This window comes from Garra rufa, chromosome 18 (assembly GCF_049309525.1).
Source record: "Garra rufa chromosome 18, GarRuf1.0, whole genome shotgun sequence".
Lineage (NCBI taxonomy): Eukaryota > Metazoa > Chordata > Actinopteri > Cypriniformes > Cyprinidae > Garra > Garra rufa.
In genome coordinates this window covers 42,122,383-42,125,813 of record NC_133378.1, presented here as the reverse complement: position 1 = coordinate 42,125,813, position 3,431 = coordinate 42,122,383, and the positions used below count along the sequence as shown (strand labels likewise).

The following is a 3,431-nucleotide window of genomic DNA, read 5'->3' as shown; positions in this document are numbered from 1 at the left end:
TACTTGTTTTACTCGGAGGAACCAAAAGCAAGTATAAGCACACTGTCAAGTTAAATTAACTTGGGCTAAAGTTAGCTAGTATGCTAAAAGGTAATGTTTAATGCTATGGTCTTTTTTAACCCTAAAAAGAAACTCATCAGTGGCAAAATAAAAAGTTTATGAAAATTAAAAGTTGAAGTAGCCAGCTTTCGAATATTTTTAAGTTTTCTCAATTTGTTGTTTTATGTGTAAGCATTATCACAGAATGTTAAAGTGTGTTTGTGTTAATGACTTGTATGAGATATATTAAAAATTATATATTCAGTATACTATATGCATTGACACACACACACACACACAAACACACACACATATATATTTCTTTATTATTAGGCAAGCTATAAAAGGGAAAAAAACAATAGTTAAATGTATATATGTGCTTTGATATCAATGACATGCAGCACATAAGAGCACATCGGTTGATTAAACATGTTTAAAGATTAAATTAAAAAGTACTACTCAGATGTAGCATTCTGAAAGTTTATTTCTGAAAATAAATGAAATGAAAGACTGTGATATGTTAAAACTGTAGAAGGAGCTCAGGAATAATTCACTGAAATCTGTAAATTAATTTGAGCATGGCTGACTTCAATAAGTGCTTTAAAAGTATTTTGTAATTTCAGATTTGCTAAACATGTCCTCTGACTATCAAAGAAAGTGGAGATGTCGAAAGGCAAGAGTTGATGCCTTAGCGGAAGAGGACAGCAGCTCAGAATCCGAGGGGACAGTGGAGCCTGCCTTGGTGTTTTACAATTTCAAATAGGTGGAACCAGATAATTACCCCATGCCATCAGCAAGTAAGGAATATTATATGGTGTTTGAAACGCAGGCCATTTATGGGCAATTCATTAAAGCAAAGTTTGCAAACAGTCAGTTTGTAAATCTTTTATTAGAGGTACAAGTAGTTGTTTATCGATAATCTAATGCCAATATTGATACCATTGTTTTTGTTTGCTTGTTTTGCTTGCTCTTGAGTTTTCAAAACATTATTACATTATTTTGATTGTGGTGTCACTTTTAGGTTCAGCAACTGTCCAGAGTTGGCCGAATGTCAGTCAGAGACTGTGTATGAACAGGTATGTATTTACCTAGCATTGTTTGTGTGTTTTGCTGTGTCGTATTTCAGAAAAAAATGACAATAGTAACAGTATCCACAATAATAACCTCAACCTTTGGTAATACTATAATTCTGTCACACACTATATCTACTTATATAATTGCCTGTTTTTGTGTTGAAGTTGTAATGTCTGTGCTAAATCAGGTTGTTCGTAGGACTTAAAACAAGATATAAAAACATAATGTTAGTGTAAGAAATGAATGAGTCATTACTTGTCACAAAAACTTTGGATAGGGATAGAGCACTTATTACATGATAGAGAGTGGTTGTGAAAGTGTATGTTTTAACACTGCATGCAATTGGCAAGCTGCACAGTACTGCTAATTTGTAATACTGATCAATGCATTTTAATATTATGACTGAATCGTTTATTTCGCAGAATCATGTCAAATGCCTTAATGGCAAAATTCAACATGCAGGGTGGTGGCCAGCTGGAGAAGGCTACATTCAAGGCTACACCTTTATATAATATAATACAAGGTAATTTGTGACACATCGTATGTTCCTTGTGTCTTATTTAAAAGGCCTGTTTTTATCAGAAATGTCCAAACGCATAATTAACATGTTTTAGTCCCGGTGTTCTCATATGTGGACATGTATGAAATCAACATCCTGCATCACGAATTAAGTCGTCACTTTGTTTTGAAATGCATAACATTTTTCTGAGATGTTGATTCATGACACACAGTTTAAAAATTAGACAAATTTAAATAATTACAAATCATCTTATTTCCATAAGAGTGTCACTACATTACTTTTAGACTTTTTGAAGACTAAGGAGAGGGAGTGGTCCTGGTGAAACATTCAATCATTTGGTATCTCAGAGAAGCTCTCAATACTGTGACATGTAGAGTGTCAGAGAAATCCACTAAAATATAATGTTCTCATGTTACTCATATCACAGGTTAATGTGTTCATGAAATGGATGGGAAAAGTCTTGTTCGACTGCATTGTACTATTAGTTTGATAGATAAAAACACTTTAAAAATAAGTGCTTGTTTAACTTTTTGCTTTTTACATTCATATTTTCTTCCCTCAGATGCTGTGAAGAGGTGGAACCCCAATTCAACGGAATAGGAAATTGATGGCGCTATGGCTGAACATCTAAAACATGCTCCAGGAAGAGCGGGGGGTGGGGGTTATAAAAAATAAGTTTTCGGGTGAAAAAGATGTGGGAGATATTTGTGACAGCTCAATTCTTTAAATTTAGTTATGAAACTGAATTTGTTTCGTGATGAACATGTTAATTTTTCCTGTTTCCCAGGTGAATTTGTATTAAAACCATAAAATAAATGTGATAAATAAATTGTGACTTTAGTTCATCCCGTTATCTTTGATCATTTGTAATGAACTACTAAAATGTTAATAATATAACACTTTATTTTACAGTGACCTTGTTACATGTAGTTACTGTAATAACTATAAATTATAAATAATTGCATGTATCAAACCTTAACCTTATTTTCAGATGCAGTTAATTATATTAAGTACTTAAATGTATAAGTAAAGTAATGTGTTGTTTGATCTACACATGATTATAACGTGTTCTATCTAGACGTTTCGGTATGACTGGGCCGATTTTGGCCCTTTTTAGAACCTTTGTGAGTTTAGATGTGTAAACGTCAAAATCGCCTGTTTACGATTTAACACAATTAGTGTATGATTATTTTATATGCAGGCTTATATGCCTACACTTGTGCATAAACACACCACATAAACATCCAGAAGAAGACGCTGAAGAGACGTGGAATTCACGGTCAGAAGAGACGTGGAATTCACGGCCAGAAAAGACGTGGAATTCACGGCCAGAAAAGACGTCGGTTCAACTTCCATTTTGGAACTATTTTTCAACCATGACGGGACGTGTCGGACGGACGTCTTTTCAACGGTCATTACACGTCCAAATGTTTGCTGGGATATTACTCTCAAAAATAGTAATCCCTTACTTTACTTTATTACTCCCTGGAGAAAGTAACTAGTTATATTACTAGTTATATTACTAGTTACTTTTTTCTTACACAAACCACTGTTATTCTTAACAAAAAAGCAAACATGACCTACTGCGTGCATCCACGGCAGAATGCAAACAAACAAAGCTCCTTTAAAGCTGACATCTCAGTGCATACGCGATCTCATAAAGCTCTTATAACACAATGGATATTATGCACAATTCATCTTTCATAAATGTCTACACTTTGTGTGTTGTGATTCGTAAGCACGCAATATTCAGCACTGTTCAAAACTTTTGAGCAGTGAGTGAATTCTATCTTAAACA

General features: G+C 33.8%; 1 long non-coding RNA gene across 1 annotated transcript; it reads left to right on the top strand.

The window, feature by feature from the left end:
- Positions 1-430: 430 nt before the first annotated feature.
- Positions 431-2,457, top strand: LOC141290445 (uncharacterized). The gene is made up of 4 exons (XR_012340149.1): positions 431-836; positions 1,061-1,115; positions 1,536-1,636; positions 2,196-2,457. It is a non-coding gene; the product is annotated as an uncharacterized lncRNA (long non-coding RNA).
- Positions 2,458-3,431: the final 974 nt, after the last annotated feature.